The 25,915-nt window shown below is 41.7% G+C and overlaps 1 long non-coding RNA gene and 3 other non-coding genes across 5 annotated transcripts; all 4 read left to right on the top strand.

The window, feature by feature from the left end:
* The first annotated feature begins 3,057 nt into the window (after positions 1–3,057).
* On the top strand, positions 3,058–11,152 carry LOC140648927 (uncharacterized). Of its 2 annotated transcripts, none has more exons than XR_012041405.1 (7): positions 3,058–3,137; positions 5,070–5,125; positions 5,939–6,008; positions 6,601–6,681; positions 7,924–7,953; positions 8,855–8,894; positions 9,520–11,152. It is a non-coding gene; the product is annotated as an uncharacterized lncRNA (long non-coding RNA). The 2 variants fall into 2 exon arrangements; XR_012041406.1 differs by having other exon boundaries at positions 3,135–3,274.
* Positions 6,837–6,903, top strand: LOC140650412 (small nucleolar RNA SNORD50). The gene has a single exon (XR_012041979.1). It is a non-coding gene; the product is annotated as a small nucleolar RNA SNORD50 (small nucleolar RNA).
* On the top strand, positions 8,030–8,102 carry LOC140650411 (small nucleolar RNA SNORD50). The gene has a single exon (XR_012041978.1). It is a non-coding gene; the product is annotated as a small nucleolar RNA SNORD50 (small nucleolar RNA).
* LOC140650410 (small nucleolar RNA SNORD50) lies at positions 9,277–9,347 on the top strand. Its single transcript, XR_012041977.1, has one exon. It is a non-coding gene; the product is annotated as a small nucleolar RNA SNORD50 (small nucleolar RNA).
* Positions 11,153–25,915: the final 14,763 nt, after the last annotated feature.

Below are 25,915 nucleotides of genomic sequence, written 5' to 3'. Positions count from 1 at the left end.
GAAACCGTTTAAAACATGAAAAGATAACTTGGAGAGAGTTGCCTGGAGCTGAAAAGCCCTGGAGGTAGCCACACCACCAGCCTTCAGGCCGGCATACATTTGCGCTGGCCTGGAAAGAGGCAATCCAGTACGCCCCCAGTATCTCATAACCAGCACTCCCTTCTGCCAGTGCTTACACTGTGCATAAACGTGCAGCTGTGTGGTGAGCTAAATTCGGAAGCGATTCATCTATAAACTAACTCTTTATGGCAAACAGGTGTACGGTTCAGACTAGCCTTAGGATCTCTCCGGGGAGCAGAGTTTGAGGATCAGGTGTTGCTCTACAGCGTGCACCCTCATCCAGACACCTGGGATACAGGTTAAAGATGCGGAAGCCTGAAGGAGGGGAAAGAAAGGCAGCTAAGAAGGAACCTTACTTTTAAATACAATCTGCAATTGAGGTGTATGTTTTTATTTTGTTTTGATTAACTTTTCTCAGCTTTGTAATTGTTGCCTACCTACAATAACGATGTTCTTCACTTGACCCACAAGCTTGTCCAGTGCTAGCAGACTTAGGTGATGCTGAGAAATATGAGGCACATTTGTTTGGGGATAAAAAGTTTGCATACACCGTGTATTCAGGAACTGCTAGTAAACCTGTACCCTGCAATCTAACAGGGAGATGAAGAGTTTCTTCTGCCAAATTACAAAAGCTAGTGTGCGGTAACATTGCAAGGTGCAAGGTTCCCTGCAGTAAGTGCACACCCATGTTTCTCCTGAAAAGCTCACGATGCAGAGCAGTACCCCACAGCCCTGTACAGGTGCTTAGTCACCTCATTATTTATAGCCTTCTTATTATCAATTGCAAACTAAAATAGTACTCATTCATGCTTTATGTAATATACTTTGAGCTTAAATTATGAGTCTATTTTTCCCCTGAAAAGAAATTCCATTCTTCAAGAGAATAACAGACATAAAAGCCCTCCACAGCGTGGTGTAGAAAAGACTTAATTATTTAGCACATAGGAAAGGAATGGTAAAGAGTTGCCTTCTTTCCTTAGTGCTAATCCAGTCATGATTAACAGCTGTGATTACTTTGCTTATCTTTAACCCTGATATCACTAAGGAAGGGTGGGTTAACATTTTCAGTGCCATGTGGCAAACATCAGTTTTGGGGCCTTTTGAGTAGGTCACATGGATAGATAACAATGGCGTAAACTGCTTGCCTGTGCCCAAGTTCTGCCGCTGACCCTGCTTGATGCACTAGCAACTATTCCCTGATGCTTATAGCTTTGTGCTCACTCTCCTACAGAAACAGCAGCTCAAACAAGTGCAGGTAGGAGGCACTCAGAGAAAAAGGCAGCATGTAGGTCTTTTTCTTCATGCCTACAGTAGAAAAGGTGGTGGGTCGGCTGCAGCTTGCAGTCTGCCTTTTGGGTCACCCTGCTTGCAGTCAAGAGGAAGACTTCAGACAGCTAAAATGGGATGTGGAAGAAAAGCAGAGAGAAAACGAGTGTCATCTCCTGTTGTGGGCTGCAGAAAAAAACACATTTAAAATTTGTCAACTATTTAGTTTTCCTGGTAGTATTAATCTCAATAATTTTAGGAATAAAATTGCCAGATATTTTAGCACTTTACAACTCACTTTTCTAGACTTCCTTTATCCGCTCCCAATAGTTAGACCCTTCTATTGAGAGTCCATCTTGTGGACCATGGGTTTTTGTGGTATTCTTAACAACTTGTCAAAACAGCAAACAAATTTTTGAGCTTTCCTTCACCCTTCCTTGTTTTTCCTGATTTCCTCAACTAAGTTGATTGATATACTAAACCTCACAATAAACAGGCAGACAAAAAAGTTAGACTATTTATAAACAATGAGTAAGAACCTCCATAAATATTATGAGAATTTAGGATGTGGCTTCACATCAGTTTAAACTTCATCTAGGCTGTAGTGCTCCTGCCATCCCCACTGCAGCCCAGACACCTGCTCCCACTTTCTCACTAGCACTTCCACAGCAGTACAGGAGGCTGATTCAGCTGGCAACTAAGCCGCTTTCTGACTGAGGTGCAACCGTACAACTTCCAGCAGCTAAAGCCATGCTGGGATTGAGGCAGCCCACTTTTAGGTTCGCTGTGGAATTTTACCCTTAAGACTTTCTAGAGTGAAAAACTGCAGGAAGCTTTCTGTCCGTTGTGGGTAAGATTTTTCAGCCCTGATGACTTGTAACGTTATACAGGGATAAGGCACTGCATGCTATTTCCAAAAAGGGAAAGGGTGTGCGTGTGGTTAAGGTTTCAGAAACATCTAATTACAGACGAAGGAAAGTTGAAACATTCATGTATAGCTATAGAAGGTTAACCAGTTGGAGCTCTAGGGAACAGTAACAGAAGATAGATGTAAGAAACAAGTACTAGATGAAGAACGTTTCTTTTAAGTTTGGGAGGTGGAGCTGTATCAGGTTCCTGCCTTCACTTGCTAGCTCTGCGTTTTACACAAAACCCCTGTAATGCAAAACGTATAAACAGAACCGGTATCAAACGCGAGACGCGAGTGCTCATCCTTTCCTTCCCCTCAGGGCACATCACCCCAGCGAGAGAGGGCAGCCCCTCCCGTTCTCTCCCCTCCTCCCGCCCGGAGGGCGGGCAGCCAACTCCGCAGTCGCCTCCCGCTCAGCTCCCCTGGGCTGCGGGAGGGCCTGCGGCGCGGGCCCCGCCGTGCGGGTAAGGCAGAGAGACACTGCCGCCTCCCGCCCCGGGGCGGCTTCAGTCACCGCCGCTCAGCACCTGCGGAGCCGGGCCCTTCCGCCTGGCAGCGGGGGGAGGGCGCACCGCCATGGGAGCGCTCCCGCGGGGCGCCCCGAAACGCTGCGCGGCCCCGAAGCGAGCGCCCTCCCTCGCCCTCAGCAGGCCGCAGCCGGACGCTGCGGAGAACACGTCCGCGGCCCGGGGTCCTGCAACAGCCAGGCAGGGCCAGGTACCAGCCCCTCCGCACCCCCCACGCGAGAAAGGAACAGCCCCGCGCAAGGTCCTCGGGGTCCCCGCCCCTCGGCTGGCGGGGAGAGGGGCGGGGCCAGCCTCGTTCCCACCCCGCAGCGTACTATAAAGCTGGCGAGCGGCAACCGCGCCCTCTTTTTTCCTGCGGAGCGCTTGTGGGGCGGGTAAGGCGCCGGGCCCGTGTGCCGCTTCCCGAGCGGGGCTGGAGCGGCGCCCGGGCTTCCTTTTTGTGCTTGGCTGTTCGGGAGGCTGGCCCGCGGCGCCGCTCGCGTGGTGCTTGAGGCTGGAGCCGGCGGCCGAGGTTCGCACCTTGGAGCCGCGGGCGGGGCGGTGTGGGCGCGGCCGGGCGCAAGCCAGCCGCGGGGCCGGGGCCGCAGCCGCGGTGTACGCCGCCCCGCTGCAGCCGCCGCGGCGGGAGGGACGCACGGGAGGCCTACGTGTCCCAGCACGCTTCGCGCCTCCGCGGGGAGGGAGGCGGGAGCGCGGCGTGGCCGGTTTCCTGCCGGAAGCGGTGTCCAGCGGCGCGGGGCACCCCGGGATGGGTAGTTGGCGGCGGCGGCTCGCGTGGGCGGCGGGGTACCATTTTGCCCTGGTGCGGCCGGCGGCCGGTGAGACGCTGCCTGGCCTACGCCATTTTGATCGCTGGCCGGCGCCGGGGGGCTCTTGCCGGTTGCCTTCGGGGGCTGATGAAGGAATGCTGCCCGCCAGTGGCGCCGGCTCTTAATTGCTGGGGTTGGGAGCAGCCCCTTGCCAGGGTGATGCAGCCTTCCACTTCACTCGGCTGTCGTTTGAAGTACTTCAGATGCTGGCTGATGCTGGTGGATGAAGTCGGCCTAAGCATCATGATGGGAGTGAGGTGTTTTGGTGAGAGGTTAGGGCTCCATGAATGAGGTGGAGATGCCTTGTTCATTTGACATAGGGTTGGTGCACGTGTCTGTGTTGCCTGTATGTGTTTCAGGGGGCTCAGCCATCGGCATCACCGTATTGTCCTACAGCAGAAGACTTAAAAATACACTTGCTGTAAAATCCACATATTGTGCCAAGAAGAAAAAACCACCACAATCTTTGCATGGTTTTTTAATGTGAATAATGAGATTACTCTAACATTTTAACTAGTCATGTTTCCTTTTTTTCCCTAGGCAATGAGACAGCAGAATAAAGGGAGATATATTTAAAAAAAAAAAAACAACAAAACACAAACTTCCTGTGGCCTTAAGATGCCTTTTTTCCCTTCTTGCCATGCTAATGTCATTGAGCCGCAGTCCTTCTGGAAGAATGGCAATACAGTCAAAAAATATAGCTAGGATTCTAGGTTCTAATCTGCAAGCAAAGATTAGGAGATGGTTGCATTCATGTAGGATGTTGTTGGGTGCATTCATCCCGTGTTGAATTACCTTGTCTAATGATAGCCTGAGTCACATGTTAGATTACTGCACAGTAAGATTTTTTGAATCTTTGCAAGCCATTAGTAACCCTTGGTTATTGGTTGTAATAAGCAAGCTTAACTCGAGATTTTCCATAGTTTAATTTTTTTGTGATCTGAAACAAAACATGTTTAATAAGTTATCTTTAATGGATTGCTACGTTTATGTGATCTACATAGTGCGGAGTGAGAAATATTATTATTGGAAGCTGCATATTTTAAATACTGTATATGACAAAAACACACTGTCATGTGTTTCCTTGGCTGCTTGAATTGGTAGATTTAAATACTTGCTACATGGTTAAAACCAAATTCTCTAAACCAATTGATATCAGTGCTGATACTTAAAGGACTGAAACCTTGACGTGATGGATTTTTGTTAAAAATCCTTTGGACTGAAGTTTAATAGTGGGTATATGCAGTTATTTCTGCAGTGCTTTTAATATGGTATTTCAAGTGGATGTAACTCATAACTTCTTTGTTATTTAAAACTGGCTGCATTTCTTGCTGCTTTCTAAAGGCCTCCTGCAAACTTAAGACTTTTGTACTTAACATATTATTGCTTCTGAGACTTCAGAGATTGATTATTATCTCATAATGTGTGTGACTCAGTGGCTTGGTAATAAGAATCTGCTGGTTTCAAGTGTTAAGTTTGTTTACTGTTTGTTTTTAGGTATGATCGAGAGGAAGTTTTCAGTGGTGTCCAATACATTGTACAGACACATTAAGGTAATGGCTCTGGATTTTTTAATTTTGTTGCTATAGAAGTAACCCTACATTTCTATCATTGATCAAGATAATAAATGCTTCCATTTCTTAGTTGGTTTCCATATTTTTGTCTGTCAGAAGTACAGAATCTGTTAAGTGCCAGAGGGTTGTCATCTCTGGCTACTGAGTGGGACAAAAAGGAAAAATAGTTACAGTATGTTGCATTTTCATAGTTGCCATCAAACTGATGAGTCATGATTTGATTATTTTTTTCTTGTGCTCTTAAGTTGTTCTTAGTTTCATTTCTTTTGCTGTGGCATTTAAATAAGCATGAAAACCCACATGATAAATCACTTAGTTAATTTGTGCTAAATTATACTGATTTTGGAGATGGTGTGAGTTAGCTGTCTGGCATTGGGTGGGTGTTGGAGTTAATGTGAATCTACATATGTGACCATATTTGAATGTAATTGAGGTAATGATCCTGCAAACTATGGACAGATAGTAGTATTGTGTTGTGAATAAATGCATGGCTGCTCATATATATAAATATTTTTGAAATAGATGTTTGAATATCTTGGTTCTTCAGACATTGTAATGGTTGCAAAAGGGTCTGAAACCAATTCAGGGTAATTTTTTTATAGTGCATACAAAATTTCAATTTATCAGGTATTGAAGACTGTTCTAGACAAATACTGAATTGTTGTATGAAACAGTGAATTTTTAGTGCTTGGTGATTATGTTTCTGACACAGTAACGTGAGAGGTGATGCTAGACCACAGCAAGGGACACTTTCTACTTTATAAGATAATTTTTCTTTCATTTCAATTTTAGTCTGTCATGGAAGCACCATCAGAAGAAGAAGAATACTTGGTACACACAAGTGGATTTTCCTGAAAGCTATGTATGTTTTGAATGATCAATGGGGATAAATTATTATAATAAATAGATCAGCAAAATATATGTATGATCAAATCAGTATGTGTGTCATTAGCTTTAAAACTGAAGTATCGTATTTCAGGCATGTTTGACATGGTCTAGAACTATGTAGGCTGGGGAGTTGAATAGTTCATTTGGGTCAGTGTTGGAGGAGCTGGTAAAATATGCCTATCTGAAGTGTTCATGCTAAATCTGACAGATTATGTCAAGATAGCTTTTAATTGTGAATTTGTACTTCGTCATAACATTAGTATAAGAAAGTGTTTAGGTGAAGAAAGCAAAGAGGACATCTAGAGACTTGTTAATATAAACAGGCAAATGTGATTCCAATTTTTTAATAAAATGTATTCATTTTTTAAAGAGTATAGTTGATATTCTCACCTTTTGGAAATGCTAAGAAATAACTTCAGGATCCGTATTCAATTTAATTTGACTCAAATGCTTACAACCAGTGGTTGGGAGGGAGATCCACAAGAGTAAAACTTGGTTGTTCCTAATGAGTTGTGCTATATTACGCATGAACATGTTGTAATGGATTATTTTACTCAGATTTCTAGAATGGCATGAACAGTTTCTAAATGGGAAAGTTAGGTGTCCTGATGAAAGATTTCCTGGCAACTGGAGTACAACAGATAGAGGTAATATTTATTGATTAAGCAGCTGAAATCTTTTGTTAATTGTAATGTGTTCCCTTTTCAGTACATCTGCATATGAAAGACACACAGCTTATTTTGTGGAGTATATGAATGTATGAATTGCTTTGCAACTCCCAGTCACTGATACTTAAGTGGTGAATCATGATGAAACTGCCAAACCTGATATGTTGATGAGAAACTTCATACGGATCTGGCTACTGAGATGAAACCACTTAATTCTTTCAAAAGTCACTTAATCTTTCAGTCATTATTCCAGTTGGTGTTACTTTTATTTCTGTCCCTATGTACAAGCTAGGTGCCACCATGCTCCAGGTTGTGAATAAGGATGTTGGTGTGTTATTTAAACTCACCTTAGGTCCATGTTGACATGAATATCTGCTGTTGCAAAAGCTAGCATCCTTAAAAGAGTAGAAAGAGATGGAAGTGTTAGACCCCTATAATTTGAGGTATCCTGTCTTATAGTGGGTAAATAACAAATGTTAGCCAGGCATTAAAAGTGCCCTGGTGAGGAAGTAGTGCTGGTGTTTGAAAGCTAGTGATGATGTTTGGGCTTTGACCCTCTTAGGACTGTTAACTTAGGGCTCACTCAGATGTGAGCATTTAAGAAAAGTAATGTTAATGATTAAAGGTGAAATTTGGTGGTGAATTTAATTAATTCTAATTCTATTAAAGCTGTTTCAGCTCCAGAGCTAAACTAATTCAGAAAGGCTGGTATAACATTATACTTGCAGCAGGCAAAAAGGATGCTTGTGAACACTTACTGTGCCTCAAGAGTATTGGTAGTGGTTTCTTTAAGAACTTAATTCTTATCTAAGTACCTGAATTTAATCTGTTTCAATTAAATTCACTTTAATTGCACAGGTTCTTGAGTATCCACAGTTTGTTTTTATTTAAGAAGTTAAAAGCTAAAGTGTGAGGACAAGTTCTAATTTTCCTGTCTTACTGCAACATCTACAACTTTATTCCACTCCTTATTAAAGAAAGGTACCTTGAAATACCTTGCTAACTACCAGCAGTTTCTTTAGATGAACAGGCTTTGTCCCAGTATGTGAAGTTCAAATGTGTGAGTGAAACTTCTTGTGCAGCAGTGCTACCTGTAAAATACTGTATTGTTTAGATAGACGATATTATAAGTAGGCAGTGGAGTGACATGGCTGATGTAGAGAAAAGTTGGAAGTAGCAAGCCTTGTTAGTGTAACTAACCAGTGCATTTTGTCTTTGCAGAGATGCTTGAAGGCTGCTTCTCAATTGGAGGTATGAATTCCAATAAATGTTATGATTAATTTCAAAGCTTGGTGTGAGGGTGATGCTTAAAACCATTGGTATGTCTGATCAGTGAAGAACCTATCCTGAACCTGATTTATTGCTTAATGAAAAACACATGTGAATCTGACTTCTGAGTTTAGACTGCTCTAACAGCAGAACAGGTGAAGTGTTTGAAGATGACAGGCTTCATAGTCTGTACATACCTTGAAACTCGGCAAAACTGGTTTAAGAAACTAACAATTTTTAAATGCCTGCTTTAAAAACTGCATTATTGTCAACCCCATTTATAAGCAGGAGGTGACATGTAAACTGTTGTATTACAAATGGCATACTTGCAGTGGAGTGAGGTTTGTGTGTTTCTACATTACGGAAAGCAGGGTGAAACATTTCATGATTTACTGTGGCCTTTTTTTGAACTCTCAGTTCTAGTTCAGAGGTAGTCTCAATTTTCCTGTTGCTTGCAGGAGAGTTGTATGTAGAAGAATGTGGTCTGGATGCAGTTCTTTATTTAATGCTTGCTTGTTGGTGGATTTTAGCTTCTGGAGTTTTTAATGTTTTGATAGAAGCTGAGAACCAGGTATTAGCTAATTTTAGAAATGAACTTTTTGATTCTGATAAGAGAGGGGGAATTATGCTTGATTGGTTACTTGCCTATCATAGTTCGTAGGCAAGTTGAGTAACAGCTGGGCAAGAGAAGCAAAATAAATCTTGCTGTGGTGGCATGACTACACTTCAAAGTTTCACAGAACTTGCGGGGTACTGATACTAATCCAACACATGTTTAATAATGCAGTTTGGTCTGTATGAGAGACTAAATAGATGGCAAGTTGTATTTTGAGTGATGGAAGAAAATTCTTCTGAACTAATAAACGTCTTTTTTTTTGGACAGGAAAATGGTCAAAAATGTAGGAACAAATGCTTCTATTCAGGTATGTAACTGAAAAGCTTCTAAACATTTTCTCATTTTAAGTCTAAAGTAACTCTGCCTACAGTTTGGGAATCTTTTGTATTGGCAGTTTATATACTTAATACAGTAAATGATCAATTGATATGGTAAGTTGGTATAGTAATTAATTCTGTACATAGCTGGAATTTAAGAACACCTGTTCCCCAAGGCACAAGGTGTGCTGATAGCTGTGCCTAACCTTTGTTAGCTTTCAAACCTACATGCAAAGTTTTAAATAAGTGTACATTATTATTGAAATATGTCAAAGAACTAGAGAATGTTTAATTTTTGTATTGCAATCAGAAATTCTGTAGAAAAACAGTATATTTCCTATTAAATTTACGTTTTCTGTATTGCTTTTGTCTCATCTATGATGATCCTATCCCGAACCTGAATTCCTTGCTGAAAAACCTAATACGGATCCGGAATCTGAGATGAGACCAAAAGATATAAAACTTTCTGAGAAGTATTATAACATCTATGGGGTTTTAGTTTTTTTACAGAAATGGTAACACCTTAATGTATACAAAGTGCTGTGTGCTTACTTGCAAATTGAAATTTCTCCCTCAAATGAACTGTTTTACTTAGACCTTGTTCTCTTTTTCCAGTGATGAGTTGGAACACTTTGTCAGCACTGCCTGACAAATGTGGATGATCTGTAACTGGAAGGAAGTGTAACAACTGAAGACTTTTTGTGGCTTGGAGTGGGATGCCATGCTTTTAAAAGCCTGCTGAAACAGCTGCTGCAATTTTGTTTAGCGGATACTGTTTTCAGAAACTGCATGTGAATCAAAGTCACTGTCTCCACATATTTAAAATGGCGCTTTTCCCAAAACATTGAGCTGCCCTCTGTAGGAAGGATAGCAGCAATATTAGGGAAATGATTGTTGAGCTTCAATACATAGAAAAACCTCTGAGAGTATTTGCCCTTTTAAAATATTGTAAGGGTATACAGACTTGTTGATACTGAAGGTCTGTAATAACTCAAAACAATGGAACTCACAGGTAGGCCCTATAAAGATGGGGAGAAAGCAAAATGGGTACACAAACTCAAACCAATGAGTCTGCTTTTTGAGGGTGCTGTCCTCCAGGAGATAGGAGGAAGTAGATGAGGTGAGGGTGGTATGGAAGCATAAACATGAAACACTTGTAAGAAAGAAATTCAGGTGTTGAGAGGAAAGTGGTTACAGAAAAACCAAGGTCTAAAGCTTGTATTGCTGTCTGTATCTAGTGAGGGAGAGAGGAATTAGGGTGCCACTTTATGGACTGCCACTTTAGTATGAAAAGACCACAACAGTGGAACTGCCCTTTGAGGAATACGCTGGCAATGTTACCTGCTTGCTGTGTGGGGAAAAGAGGTCACTAGTGGGGAGAAGGGAGTATACACATTGGAACTTGTGCTTTGAGCAGTCACTTGAAAACTAACGGTGCTGTATCACAGTAACAGCATATCTGCTGTATTCAGCAAACTGACACTCTTCCACAGATGAGTGAGGGATCTTAAATTTGTCACCAAGTAAATTGGATTTTAAAGATAAAGCATCATGTACATAAGATGCAATCTGCCTTAAAGCATGACTCAAACCTAATTGTTAGGAATGCTTTATAAAGGAAGGAGTGTGAGAATGGCATGATACCTAAAAATTGATAGAGCAACAGTTACTGAATCACTACAAAAAGCACCAATATACAGAAAAACTACCCTATAGTCTGCAGCCAAAAATGACAGCATTGAATGCCAGCAGCTCTCTTCCTTTAGAGAGTTGGAGGATTTCCTATAGCTCATGGAATGTGCCTATTTCTAAATGACAAATTCCATGAAAAGTCCCATTTGCTGTCTAAGCAGTATCATGCAGTGCCAAACTCTACCAGTAGCAGTGCCTAAAGCATTGGGAATGTAAAAAATAAGTATCCATCTGACTACTAAAATGTACACTAAGGATCTGACCAAACTGCAGGAGTGTATTGGCTCACTGAGCATCTCCTATGCTTTGGTTATTGTTAATAAGCAGTAGTCAGCTACTTTGGCTAAAGGCTGCTCCTTTTCAGCAAGCAACTGTGTAAATCAGTGTATTGAATATATCAATGTGCAGAAATTTACTACAGCTTTCTCTTCATTGCTTTCAACAGGATTTATTATTTCTGTTAACATGTTACTGACAAGGGTAGGTATTTCCATGTGCCATGTTTTGTACATGCTCTTGAATAAAGATGAGGATGTGAAAAACCTAGCTGTTGCATATCAGGTCTGTAGTCACACCACAATGTTCCTTGACAGCTTGTACTTTGCAAGAGCTACAAAGGCAATGGGGCCTTGTTGCACTGACTGGTACAGCACATACTGGACATGTGATACTCCACATTGTGCTCGAGTGACTCCTGCTAACATAAATTCTATTAGAGATTATGCAGTTCAGAAGTGGGAAGGGACCAGCTTCCATCTCTTGCCCACTGCAGTTATATGAAAAGTGTGGGTGCTGTTGACAGCATCTAGTAAAGCTGCTTGGATGGTAAGTCAAAAAGTTGCCAGTCCTGGCTAGGTCAGCCTTTCAGAGGAAAAAACATGTTGGAGACCAGAGGAATGGGTAATGCAGCAGCAATATTTGGTAAGTACTTTGTTAGGTACTCTAAAAGGAACTGTATATGACTTGCCTTACAGGGTGAGAAGAGTATGTTTGTGGCACGTTTTAGAGTGTAACGGTACCATCTTTTTATCCTATGGGCTGACGCTAATATGAAATACGGAAGCTTTTGAGGAGATACTGCTATTCAGTAAAATTTGTGAGAATGAGTTCCTCTTGTGACTTCTGGGATCAAATAAAAGACTAAAGTTTTAGGGTTGTGAGTGGCACTCCAGGTACCCAGAGTACTTCAATCTTGTTCTGTATGTTCTAAAACTTCCCTTGGGAGTGGTTTCTGATCTAGGATTGACAGTATTAGATAAAGGGTGCCAGAGAATCATGTTATCTTGCGTATCAGGTGGTGGAGGTTTGTCTCCAGGAGCAGTGTTTAATCGTTAAAAAGATGAACTTCTCACTTGGCATAGAAAAAGGTAGATGTGTGTATGCCAGTGATAAGGCATATTGGCTGTTAGCTGCAGGCCTTTCTGTATGAATGCTCCTGTGCTTTAGGACTGCAGAAGATGGGTAACCAATGAAGAATGTGTATTAGTATTTAGGATGGAAAGAATAATATTTGTAATGGCTTTTTTTGCTCGGTGGGAGGGGGATAATGTGATTGCAGAGCACTTGTGGATTTAATTCTTGTATGGTTTTTGAGTCGATGTTTTATGCAAGTGATTGAGATGAGATTAGCTGTGAAGAGTTCTGTGACGAGTTTTGAACACATGGCATGAGATTTTTCTGTGCAAAAGTACTTCATTAGACTTCAGTTTTACAAAATGGCTTGCTAGTTTCAAAGCTTTGACTTAAGATTGTGCAGTAAACAGCATGGAAGCACTTTGATTTTTTTGTGCTTTAAATAGTCTGGTTAAATCTTGCGCTAACCATCATTAGTGTTCAGCTTAGAAGCGTCACATGGCTGTTGGGCTGTGGTCCAAGAAATCAATGGTTAGACAAACTTTGTTCTGGAATATTGCCATGTATCAGTCTTAGTAACTGGGCAAAAAAAAAGCAGAGCCTTTTTTTTGAGTTAAATGAGCAGTGGGATTACAAGCAAGAGGAGTACCTTGCAATCACAACGAAGATACAAGAATAGCTCTGCATAAATGCTTTGCTGCTGTTTTAAGTAATGAGGTCCCTGTTAAGGTGGGAGGTTTTGTCTGTTGCTGAAGAACTTGTCTTGCTGGTAGAGGCTGTAGATCTATAAACAGTTGCAAGTGAGCGAAACTAAGCTAGCAGTGGTTATCTCTCCACAGCACCCCCACTGCGATGTGAGTGCATTTGCTGGTGTGAAGCCTGCTTGAATTAACAGATCCTAGTGAACAGGAATTTTGGTGTAAGCTGTAAGCTACCAGCCTGCAGAGAAGTGTGCTGCCTTGGCTGCAGTTATATCGTGTGCCAGCTTCAGTGAGGTTGCTGCCTTCTGGTGCAGGCAGGCTCTTGATTGTATAAACTTGCCATATAAAGCTTGGGTATGAGATTTACCGATTAAAAATGGGCATTGAAATGGAATAACAGTTGCAAGAAGGACTCCTTAAGACAGTCAAATGTGGACACAGCAGAGCGAGCAAAGTGTTAGACTTTGCCCAAAGAGAGGTACTCTATATTGGAGAGTATTTAACCCTGACTTTGGGTCAGTAGTTTTTCTGCACACACCCCCTCCAACAGTTCAGAGGACAAAATTTGAGTTATAGTCTGGAGTATGAATGAATTTAACAGGTAAATGGTAATTTCAGGTGAGTGGAGTACAGATGGAGGCCTTCCTATGTTATGTAAATATGTGTCCAATGATTTACATTCTCTGTACTTTTTGTTACTAGAACTGGTATTACAAGCATTTTTGCTTGTCTGCCCTTGTCTGTCTCCCTTGCAGGGTAGAAACTGGAAAAGTAAAATTAAAATGATTAATTCAATTTTCTTTCAAACATCATGTGGCTTTTTAGTTGGTAGTCCAGTTGAGCTATCAGGGCTATGAAGACAGTACTTCTCTGCCATTGTCTCAAACTTCCTGCAGGCTCCGGAGGACAAAGTGGTGTTTGATGCTCAGAAGAATGGCTGTATTGAGTGGGACAAAGTCTGCCTCGCTCAGTATTCTGTCTGAGGATGACCAGTATAAGAAACAGGAGAAGTATAGAGAGCCTTTCCAGCAGTTTGCTTGGGAATTTCCTGAGGAGATTTTCATTTGTATTTGAATACTACTTGGCAATTACAACCTATCTCCATTTAAAAAGATGTGAAACATGAATGTTATGTGGGCTGTAAAATATATGAAGTAGTGTATGTTAGTAACTGGGGGGGGGGGCTTAGGAGGGAGCTGAAGTAAAAGCTTTTTTCTATTTGAAGCCAATGTCACTTTCAACTCATTAATTAAAACAGTGGTAAGTGGAGTCCAGTTAAGGCCCCAGTGTTAGGCCAGCTTTACTGTCTAATTGAGCTATGTTGCAGGTGAAAATTCGAAGTACTGATGTGTGCTCTTACCTTCAGTACTCCTGAGCTACACTTCATACTTCAGGCTTCTCACCAGACCAATAACCACTATTTGTTTCCTTGTGATTGACGTTCTCAGTAACTGAAGGAACATTGTCCCAGCAATGACAGTACTAGTTCTATGGTTGCAGGTGAGGAATGATTAAAATCTGTCCTAAAATAAAGTTCAGTCATTATTTTATATATGTGGAAAGAAGCTAGAAAGAGATAAAAACCCAAATGCTTAGAGCTTATTTTGAAACTGGTAAATTGATTGAAAAGTAAAGGTTGTATTTTTTTAGATCATAAGATCTTTGAAGAGGAGTAATATACAGCTACCACTAAATCAGTGTACTTCATGTTACCTTGACAAAATAGCAAATAATTTGCCCTAGCCTTAGTAGTTTGGTTTTTTTTCAGTCAGAATGAGGGATGTTGCAGATACTATAGAGTTCTGAAAGAAACACTTGAGACTTTAAAGGTGTTGGCGCTGTCTAGCAGTTAGGTCATTTTCTGCAGCAGAAAATAAAGCAAATTGCTTCACTGTAGTTTAATTTCTTGCACTCCATCAGAAAAGTGCAATATTGAAACACAGTGGCAGTTCTTAATATCATTCGGACTTCACAAGTTGAACAGTTCAGAGTATGCTTATTCATTCCTCAGTGTATCTTAGAATAAACACTTCCTGAAAATAGTTGGATTATGTAGTTTCTGGTTCTGAAAATTTTACTAAGTTACCTATTTGCTGTTGCAAACAAAGTGGTTTGGTTTGTGGGAATTAATGCTCCCCCTTCTTCCTGTTTTACAGATTATAAACCACATAATATGAAATAAGTTTAACAGCAGGAACAGGAGTTACCTTCAGAACATCTTAAAAAATAGTATTTTATAATAACTGGTATCACAGTGCTGAGAATGTTCCCCCAAAAAAACTTAATGGGGCGGGAACAGTGTCTGGGTTTTTGAAAACATGTTTTTGAAGAAGTACTCCTATAGTTGCCAGAATTGGCTTGTCTTCATTTACATGTACTTGAACTTAACAAGTTCTGTTGCTAGTGAAGTAGTTCAGCATAGTTTCTGCTAATTTGATCTACAGGCTGTAAGGCTGCTGAAAACCCTTTTTTCCATGTAAAGCGATCTTTATATGATGACCCTTCAGCAGGGTTGACTGCAAGGTGTTTTGCTGTGTTTTTGCCTTTTAACTGCTATGACAAGACGACTGGAAATAGTATGAATACTTTCTCCTGGGAGTTTAATGTAGTTTATAGGGTTTTTTAATTAGAAAAGTAAAGACTGAACAATTGCAGCAACTGCTAGATATGTTTTCTATAAAAGTGCAGACCCATTATGAGCCATGCTGGATGTGGGAAAGCCCAAAGCTTTTAGCTTATGAATATGAAGAAAGATGGTTTGCCAGGAGTTCCACAGATTTGGAGAGAGACCTCACTTGTTCTTGTGACCATCTGAAATTACCAAGAACTGAAGACCACCAGTGTGCTACTGTCTGGTAAGATGGCAGGAGGACAAACATCCTTTTATAGATGTTCTCTCCTTATTTCTAAAGGTACGCTTCTTAAAGAACACTTAAACCTCTTGGAGTTGTCTGAATGTGGCAGCCTATGGTCCCTATTACTTACCACAGGGAGAGGAGATGGTCCTGTAAGGAAAGGGTAACCTTTGCATATAAGACTAGCAATCAGAGTATCTGGATGTTAGACTTTTTAAGTGCGAATCAAGTCTTAGAATATTGGAGGAGTAAAAAGTCAAATACTTACTAAATGAAGGATCTTCCACCAAAGGAATCAAAGAGGAGAACTTGTTGAGAATAAAGATTTTTGTGCTCTAAATCCACACTACTACATCTCCTGCAGTGACACCAGCCTAACTTCCTACCCTCAGAAATGAGACTCCCTGTAGTGCTCCCAGCTTCTGGCCTCAGGACAGGAGTTCTGAGGCTGTGACATATTGTGGGTGTCATACTTGGACCCTTTTGATTTAAAATTTTAAGAAGTTCTACCATGGTTACGCAGAGGGTCTTGTAAGCAATGTGTCATCAGTGAGCTGTGGTGTAAGGACTGTTGTCTTTGTGATGGCTATTACCTGACTGCACTAACTTTAAAAGGAAAAAGCCACTTAGCTTCTCTTTTGGGTTGAAGAAACTTGACAGTTATCAGGATGGTTGCCTGTAATGACACTGTGTTATATCCTCACCTACCTGTAAGAGAAGAAAACACTATACCAAGAAGAGGTATGCTGTTATTCTGAGGTAGCACTCCTGGAGGTGTTTTGCCTCTTGGTCTTATTTGCTGCTTTTCCCTAAAGGCTAGTTTGGCTTTTCTAGTTGCGAGATTTCCAGTGAAGTGTGACCAGGAAAATTTAAAGTATTGTTGATTTTAAACTAGGGAAATGCTCTTAAGTTGACAAAAGGGGTATGTATATTTGGTCTTTCCTGAATTTATAGTTTCTATAGATAGAGCAGATCATGTATGGAAGCTTGGGCTATCTCCCAGCATGAGCTTTCTTACTCTGGGTCAAGGTTGGGACCTTGGTGTCCAAAACTATTGTGTAGTGCTTGGCTCTGTCCTGATCTAAAGATACTATTCCTCCTCTTCTGTACTAGTCCTATATTGCTTTACCCAGAGAGTTAAGCATTAAACATCCCAAGAACTAAGGCAAAAATACAAAATTACAAAAGACTACTATGTAACCACTCAGTATGAATCCCAGAAGGGGCTGTAAGAGCAATACTGTATGAAACTTCAGTGAAGGGAAGGGGAAAAAGGTCTGGGAGACTTTTCTGTCTGGGACTCAAGGATATAATAAAATTCAAACACCTGTTGAGTTGTAAAAATGAGACCAGTTCCTGTAATTGATGTGATTTGACAGCTGTAATTAGCTCTTCAGAAATCAGGGACAGAGCCTACAAATAAGAGTCACTGATTAGCTAAATTGCAAATCTATCAGGAACAATAGCTAGCTGGGCTTCAGGTTGTTTCAGATGTGGAGGGGAAATATTTCCTTCCCCACTTCTGTGTTGATACTGGGCTCTCTGTGCTGGAAAGTTCCAGACAATAAGTAGGACTTAGAAGAAGGTGGAAGGTGAGTAGTATTTTAAGTAAAGCTCTTTTCTACTCACAATTAATATAACAGGGCTAAAAATCAACTGTACTTCTTTGTATAGTATTCTCAGAAGAACCAGAACCATTTTTCTTGTTCAGAAAGATCTCAATTCTGCAGAAATAGGCTCTGTTGAACTTGTTCTTCTCTCCTTGACTATTTTGAAGGCTGGCTAGGAAACAGGCACCTCAGATTCATTAAAAAGGTAGAAATGAACTTCTGTGAAGATGATTTGCCTTTTCTATAGCAGCAGCAAAAAAAGTATCTGCAGAATTGGCATCTGGCCCTGGAAGCAAACATTCTGAGCTTCTGCAAGAGCTTCCAGTAGAAATACAATGAAGAGGTTTTAAAGTCCTGGCCTGCCTTTATTTCATATACAGTCTAATACTACCTCTCAAATTTGGTGATTAAGATAAATAATATAGGAAATTTTCTGTCTTGGGCCAAGCTACAGAAAGTTACCCATGAGATGCTTGCTTTCTGTGGCTGGCTGAGACAGTCTCTTTTACTGGGTTTTAACCTTAATATGAACTCAGGCTTTGCTGGGGAGCATAGACTGATTGCTCGCTAAGAAATCTGACTAGCAATTGGGGAGTCAGAAAAAGCCTGAGAGGAAATGTGTTATCAGCACTATTATCATCAGCCTGAGGGTGGAAGAACCCACCCTCAGGTGTTACCCTCAGTGTTACCTCAGCTGAGCTATAGAAAGCAGATGAACTGCTAAGCTGGGAATGTCTCATGTTTGTTTTTGAAAGGTATTTGCATCAAATGTGCATAGCCTACAAAAGCTTCTACCTTAATAGCCCTCCTTTCTCATTTCTGGTTCTAATTTTTTTCCACTGTGTGCTTAGATTGGAGGAGTTCATAACATTTTCAGACTAAGAGATTCTTCTGCATGTTGCTTACTGCCTCTTGGCTGCAGGAGATCTGTATCAATACTGTTGATCTGAAATTGATTAACAGTTTTCATGCATCAAATTTACTAACCAGGACTGATCTTTTAATATAAGTTTAAAGGGGTTAAAAATAAATGTTGGCACTAAATTACAAACATTCACCTTTTAGTATACATGATCTCTTGAGTAAGAATCTTTTTGTAATTTTTCTTGGGAGAGACATAAGCTATTGCTGTGGATGTGGCAGTAGAATCTAAAAGCACCTGAACTGGAAGGGTGTGAAAGAATTTAGAAACTCCTGCAGTTAACTGTCATCAGTGATTTTAACAATTTTTTTAATGGACATGCTCAGACATCTATATGGATCCTGCTGGAACTAAGAATTGATGTACTGGCAGTAAAAATGTATATTCTCACACAGTTGCATTGATTCCTCTTACTGCTCTATACATGCCTCCAAACATTGCTATCCATTGGTACATAACTCCAGTTGGAGAACATGAGCTACTAGAAGTGTTTTGGTTAATTGGAATGTGGCATCAATAAACAAGTTCACAGGTTTATCAGCCATGTATTTAACTAGTCATAAACTGATGGAAGATTTTGACCCTGATAGATTTAAGTTTTCAAAATGAAATTTCTCTGTAATTGTTCTTACTTGCTGCTACTTTTAAAATATAAACTTAAAAAAAGCAAAAACAATCCTGTATATTTTTACAGGATCAAAGAGACACTTCTAAGTTTATTTTCTGAAGGCAGATTGAAAGTGTAATGTTCCTATGTCCCCTGCAGATCACAGAATAGCAATTTATTTTTTCTAGTGCCCAGTTGCTAGGTAAAACTAAAACTTTGCTTCCCTAAAGTACTAAATTATTGCTTCTAGCAGCACAATGCAGCTGTGTTAGTCGTACCGTATTAAATTACAAATTTGTTCAGGTTTGAGAACAGGTTATGGTGCCCGCACTGCCCTGTGCAAAACAAATGAAGAGATACCTGGTTACTGCTACACAAGCTGGAAAGGGTAAACTTACACAAATATGCTGAAGCTCTGTGTTAGCTGAAGATCTAATTCTAGTATCTCTCAAGGCCCATATAAAAGTAGAGTAGATCTTCCAAAAGAAGACTATTGAAAAGCAGCAAGCAGAGCCTGAGGTACTGATAGGAATAGTTCCTCATCCTTGTGCTCTAGTCTGGAGTTCGTGCTGTAAATGAGAACTCCCTTAGTGTGGCATACTCCAGGCATCTTTCTTTTTTTTAAAAAAAAAAAAGTCATATGCAAAAGGCTGTATTGTCTGCTCTTGGGATCTGCAGAAATGCTGCATTTATGTAGTCACTTCTGCTTTGTACCTGGCAAGGACTGTAAAAGGAGCGGGGCGGGGAGGGAAGATTGTTCTATTCTTACAAGGACCTTGAAGACACAAGGTTATTTGGGTTCACCCATGCTTGAAAGGATTTTTAGGTTGGTTGGTTACATGTTAAGTAGTCTGGAACACTTATTCTGAAAGCTCTGTATTGCAACTGCTGCATCAGGCACTTTCCCTCCTGAGTAATCAGCACTGTCATTACTGGTCAATGAAAAAGGCCTGGGACATGAGCCCAATCACTGGCAACTGATCATCCATGCTGTTAAGGGTTAATACAGTCTCTGTATTGATGCCTGGGCCAGCTAGCACAGTCTCACATGTAATATTTGGGCATGGTTTAGAGGTTAAGGTGGATGAGAGCTTAACTATGGCAATGCAAGCTGTGCTGTCCACGTTTGCCTTACGGCTGGAGAACAGCCCCTGACCTGTCCCATCTACCTGCGTGGCAGTGGCCATTATGTCTGCAGCATGCTGTGCTCTCCTGGGAAAGATGCCCAGACCTGGGGGAGAATATTCTGCGACGTAATGATATGCTGTCTGCCTTTGGAGATGGGCTTAATGCACAAAGTAACTCACGTGGGGTTAGATGATCCCAAGGGTCCTTTTGTTCCACCCTTCAGTTGGCTTTTATAAGTGTGCCAAGTACTGGAATCCCAATGGCTGTTAGGACAGGGAGATGTTTGGGGACTGCTGTACAGGGATGTAAGGACAGGGCTGGATGGGTACCTGGAGCAAAGGAAGGTCTAAATAGAGCAGTCAGTTCTGCATTGACACTTTCACTTGTGGCTCTACTCAGTGAGTTGCAGCTTCAGCACTTGGCTACCTTGCACTGCGCAAGTGGACAGGATAGCGCTACTGTCCTGAGATGACTTTGAGATGTTTCGAAGATGGATACTGATGAGGAATGCTCTCTGCAGTTTTCTTGCATGAGTCCTTCTTGTAAGGCAGAATGCATTAGGATGTGGAGAAATCTGTTTTCTCCAGCCCCTCCTCCATGCTAATTTGATGAAAACTTTGAAGGGGGATGACAACTCTTGTTACTACTTTGCTGAATATATTTTCTCCTCTTTCCATGGAGCTTTGCCAGGTGCTGACCTAATGGTAACACTCCTCTGTGTAAGAGCTTTAAAGTATCAGATGCTAAGGGGAATGGGACAAAAAAGGCAGTAGTAGTTGTGTCCTAAGTCTCGCTTTTGTATCCACAGCAATAGTAAAACAGTATTTTTTTTCTTCAGATTGGGAAGCCTCTACCCATAGTTCCCTCACCCTTGATAAGCTTGTGAGCTCTTTGTATAGGAAGCCTGTGTTTTATAGGTCTGTAGTGGGATGAGGAATATGTGATTAGAGGGAATCTGGCGGAAGAGGAACATTTGCACTTACACTTCTGTAGGAAGTGGGAAGGTTTTGGAACGAAAGGAACAGATCAGTGATTGCGTGTTCTGCTTGCTGCAATGACAGGGTATTTGTACCATCAGAAAGAGTTAATACCAACATTTAATCTCCAGTAGTGGGTATTAGCTAAGGGAAAAATGCAAAGATAGGGCAAGCATAGATATGATAGTACTTCCTGGTATGCTCCCCCAGCCTATGCTAATTTTTGCTGCAGACTTTAAATTGGGGTGATATCTCTGCATTTAATAATTTTAGATGGGAGTTTCTTCCATTAATTAGGCTAGTTAGTTTTGGGATTTATGGAAATACCTATAGCTTCATGTGACAATGAATTCCCCAGCTTAGTTGCATGTATGCAAAAGTAGCTCTTCTTTGCTTTGCTATCTGCCAGTTTGATTTGGTGCTTCCTCGTTCTTCTGTTGGAAGAAAGAACGAACAGTTATTATCTAGTTTTCTCCATGCCACTTTTGACTTTGTAGGCCAGTATTACATTCCCTCATTTGTCTCTTGTCTGTGTTGAAGGTATAGGTTCCAAATAATTCCTAACACTGCTGCTTTGCCAGTAAGCGTAGAGCATTTATAGTTCTTTGTTACAAGGCTGGGCATCTGGATGCTGAGTGATAATAGTCAGTTTGTGATGGCTTTGAGTTGGCATTTCCACATACACATGGAAGCGACTTCACTGTTTTGTGTGCATGCAAAAAGTGTTCTGCACACCTCTTTTAATACTTACATGTTAACCTATAGTGTACTGCAAAATACATTTAATTCTATAATGATTGCTCTGAACCCATGGCTGATAAACCACTGTGTTAAAATCCTCTAACTTAAATTAGAAAAAAGCTAAAGGTATTAATGGAATGTGAACTAAACTACCTTCTGCTTCTGTTGTGCCTTTCTCTTACAATGTCAGCACTGGAGTGTTTGATTTGAGGGGGGGGGGATGTTGACTGGAAAGAGGAAAAAGCAGTGACTGGTATTGGAAAGAAGGACTTAAAAACATACTTTGCAGAAATAAGCAGTCTAATACCATTTCTTTCACTGGCACTGTTGCTATAGCACAGCTGTAAAGGAAAAGAGAGAGAAGCAGTTCAGAAGGAAGTTGTTTTGAGACCTTCAGTCTATATATAAAACTTGACACCAAAAGAATTCCTGGAAGAGCCCCGTTCCTCCTCATTGCCAGACTTGTTCTCTGCCTGTGACTATCTGGGCAAGTACTTAGCAGAATGCAGGTGATTTCAGCCTCAAAAGCCCTGAAATGTATGGTGTCAAGTTTGTAGGAGCAGACTCCTCATCCACCTTGCAGAACTAGAAGAATTAAAAATTAGTGAAAAATTACTTTGCTTTTTGGTTTCAGGAAAAAAAAGTCTTTCCAAATCTCAAGAAAGAAACATCAATTAGTCAGTGGATAGAATTGCATTTGTAAAGATTGGGATAATTAACCATATCACAGAATCCATCCATCTGCTCAAGCAGGGCCACCTGGAGCTGGTTGCCCAGGACCACGTGCAGAGGGCTTCTCAATACCTCCAAGGATGGAGACTCCGCAGCCTCCCTGGGCAACCTGTGCCAGTGTTCAGTCACCCTGACATTGAAAAAGCGTTTCCTGATGTTCAGAGGGAACCTCCTGTGTTTCAGTTTGTGCCCATGGCCTCTGGTCCTGTGAACCATAATCACTGGATTTGCAAACACTTTCTTTGCTTCTTTTGTTTTTCTGACTTAGTTGGAAGAAGTGAAGTGTTTGAAGAGTTAGCAAGGTCAAAGTTAGAGCCTTATAAACAGTTTGCTGAAATGGGGGAAAACCTTGATTTTGTTTTCATTAGTGCTACCCCTGCCTAGTTTTGGAAAAGTGAGAAGATGTACAAAGGATATAACTGGAAAGAATGTTAAAAGAAAATATTACCATTACTTAAGTTTAGTCTGTCTTTGCCGAAATCGTGTGACAATTTTAGATTGTAAGTTACTTTTTAGAATGGAAGAACTTTCAAATCTGCATATTAAAGATGGAGCCATTCAGTCATATGAAAAGCTTTCTCCTGAAGAAAATTTCATATATCTGATTCATCTCCTTTTGGCTAATTTCTGACTTGCATTTTTTTCTTAATAGGCACAGGCCTTGTGTTTTGTAACTCAACCCATCTTTAAAGACATAGAGCCTCTGACTGATAGAATGAACAAATTAAACAGACTTTAATTAAACAGATATTTCCTACAATCGTCTTATTTTACCAAGGATCTCAGGGCAGTAGGCCGGTGGCGAGCTGGGCACTACATTGAATAAACTGCAGTCCCTTCCTGAAGTTAGATATCCTTATAATAGATATATTAATACTTGGCAGCCTTACCAAGGAGGCTAAGGGCTAGGAACGGGTTGGAAAACCTATTGCTGAGAAACCACAAGAGTGGCTGAATCATTTCAGAATTGTGCTGCAGCAGACGTGGCACAGGGGACTTGTTTCATTATTACAAGCAGTAACATTTGCTGTATGACCAGAGTGATCTGTCCCTCTAACACTGTAGCTGGTGTGTTTCACAGCTCAAGTATAGCAGTGCCTAAATTTCCACTGCGTGCGCACTTGGGACAGGCTAATGCCATGCAATCTTAATAGGCATCATAGAAACTGAAGGTAAGATTCCTGTTGTCTCCTAGATTTTCATTCTTTGCTTAGGGTATAATTCTTTAACTGTACATAAGTAGCTCAAAAGCAAAAATTAGGCTTTTAATCTTAGAGTCAAATTAAATTTATTTTTCACTGCTTTATCCTTGCAACTCTGTAGCTGATCCTGTTATAATCACTGGTTTTACCGTGGATGTGCTGGGGAGGCTCAGACATACAGCTGTGGCTTCAGTGGGGCTCTACAGTGGTTACAATTGGACTAGAAGCAGGCAGGGGTTTCATATTCCAGGAAAATTTAGGAATTAACACAACTTTCATTATGGTGAGAAGTTGTCAAACTTTCAGGCACATGCAGTGAAATTACTCATGTAAATCCAAGTCACCAGACAAGTGCCTGCAAATATTCTTGGCAGGGTATTTTTTCAATAGATGTTCTACATGATTCAAAAATAAAGAAAAAGAAAACTCATTTTATGATGTCATGGATCTTTTCCTGGGCATACCACTTTTGTCTTTGTCCTACTGATATTAGGGCTAATAACTGAGCTATATTTAGAGGAATTGCATGTCAGAGTCTCTGCTTCCTCCTTTCTACATAAAATTTCAAAGGATCAAATAGCTGTAACTGTGACTCTGCGTCAGCTGTGATTTTTAAATAAGGGTGCAAATCTCTTCACTGCATTTATCCTTGTCTTTTTATTGTTTTTACTTCCATTTCATGGAGGAAAAGTTTTCCCTCTAAAAATGGGCCTGAAAGTGGGAATGACCTTCTCAGGAGTTTGCCACCTGTAGTTAGTCAGATCTACTGACTGAGAATTTTAATGAAACATTTTTCACTGTTTTCATTAGTTCCAGAGAACAAAACCATTTATGAAATTTAGATACTACTCTGGCTCACACCTGTATTGTAAACACCTCACTGCCACACCTTCTGTAAATGTCTGAAAATAACATGTTTTGGGGCAGTATTTTCACTGAAAAATGCTCTCCAAATTTGTTTTTGAGCATATTACTCTCATTGCCCAGCTGATAGCTGTATTTTTGGAGAAAGTTACAGATTTTTGAAGGGTGCAAAATATTCACATTTTTATAAAGTATATGATTAAAAATACCACACAAGTTTTCGTTAAAAATGGCTTTTCTTTTACTAAAATTATATTTTCAAAAAGTTTCATTTTAAAAAAAATTTTAAACATGGAGGAAAGTTTGAGTAAAAATTATTTTTAATGACACTTTCAAATTATAAATTAGCTGGAATATTTGATAGTGTACAGCTGTCTTGTATTTGTTACTATTTCAGACTAACCTGTGGAGTGGTTCAGTTTTTAATGAAGTCTTACTGCATCAAGTACTTGAGATTTTTCTTGTCCCCCTGAATACCAGTTGTATGTTTCACATACTTACACAGCAGCATGTGAGTATTTGTTGACAGTGAACTAACTCTCTAATTGTCTGTGCTTGCTCCACTGTGCAGGTTTAAGTATTTTTAAAACATTGGAGATATACTGAAGGTGTTTGGCTGGACTAAGGAGCAGTGGTAGTTGGTCAGCTTGTCGCTGAGCTCCCTTTGAGGAAGTGAGTAATACCGTGTGTGCCTCCCTGCCTTCATTTCGCTGTCTTTATCTGGAATTACAGGTCTGGCAGAGCTTAGTAGGTCGGTTTCCAAGTTTCTCGTACGAGGTGAGCAAGTGAGAAGACGTGTTAGGAACTGGAATTCAGAAGCGTGCACAAGGATCCCCAGCAAGGGATCTGCATCTGACAGCTGTGCGGTTAGACCCACCTTCCACTGGGGCCAGCTCGACAAAGTTACATCAAGCGAACGGACGCTCAAAGGGTGGCCATAGGGCGCAGGCCTCGTTTCTCCAGGCATGCCGCGGAATTTCGGTTGAGCTGCCCGACACCCAAGCCCGCGCTGCTGCCAACTTCTTCCCCAGCCCGCCGACCACCGCCCGGGGCCGCTTAACGCCGCCGCTTCAGCGGATTCACCGCGCAGCGGCCGAGGGAAACTCCCGTTCCCCTTGGAAAAACATTCCTCCGCACGCCGGTTACGGAGGGGCGGGGCGGGCGGCGGCCGGTGGCCGCTGTGGGGAGCCCGCCGGAGGGGGAGAGCGCCAGGCGCCCCTCAGGGAAGGGGGTGAGGCGCCTCCCGTCTCCAAGGCGGGAACGCCGAGCGCGGCTGCGGCGGGAGCGGAGCGCTGCCGGGCTCTCGGCTGGCCGGCAGCCACACAAAGCGCCGCTCTCCCCTCCCTTTGTCTGCGTGGCTTTGTCTCCTCCGTCCCCCCGCCGCGGGCCGGGACTCGCCGCCTCCGGCCGCGCCGGTCCCCTTTGTGCCACCTGCGCGCCGTGGGAACGGCCGCTCGCCCAATCCCCGGCCGGCCCGGCGGGCCGCTCCGCCAGCGCCGTTTTTCGCGTGGCGCCCGCACAGGTGCAAGGGCGGCGCGGAAGGCGCCGGGGAGGCCGGGCGCGCCCCGCACCGCGCCGCGCCGTCCCCCCGCGGGGCTCGTCCCGCCGCTGCCGCCGCCTCCCCTCT

This window comes from Ciconia boyciana, chromosome 3 (genome assembly GCF_034638445.1).
Source record: "Ciconia boyciana chromosome 3, ASM3463844v1, whole genome shotgun sequence".
NCBI lineage: Eukaryota > Metazoa > Chordata > Aves > Ciconiiformes > Ciconiidae > Ciconia > Ciconia boyciana.
The sequence above is the reverse complement of the archived record's forward strand: the minus strand, read 5'-3'. Positions and strand labels throughout refer to the sequence as shown.